This window comes from Xyrauchen texanus, chromosome 28 (genome assembly GCF_025860055.1).
Source record: "Xyrauchen texanus isolate HMW12.3.18 chromosome 28, RBS_HiC_50CHRs, whole genome shotgun sequence".
NCBI lineage: Eukaryota > Metazoa > Chordata > Actinopteri > Cypriniformes > Catostomidae > Xyrauchen > Xyrauchen texanus.
In genome coordinates this window covers 1167028-1167276 of record NC_068303.1, presented here as the reverse complement: position 1 = coordinate 1167276, position 249 = coordinate 1167028, and positions in this window count along the sequence as shown.

The window sequence follows — 249 nt, the reverse complement described above, 5'->3', positions numbered from 1 at the left end:
CACATACATACACACACACATACATACGCGCGTACACACACACACTCACACTCATACACACAAACACACACACACAAACACACTCATACAAACACACACACTCATACCCTCTCACACACACACACACACTCACAAAAACACACACACACTCACACACGCACACACAAACACACACACACGCATACACTTACACACGCACACACACTCACACAAACACACACACACTCACACACGCACACACACACACGC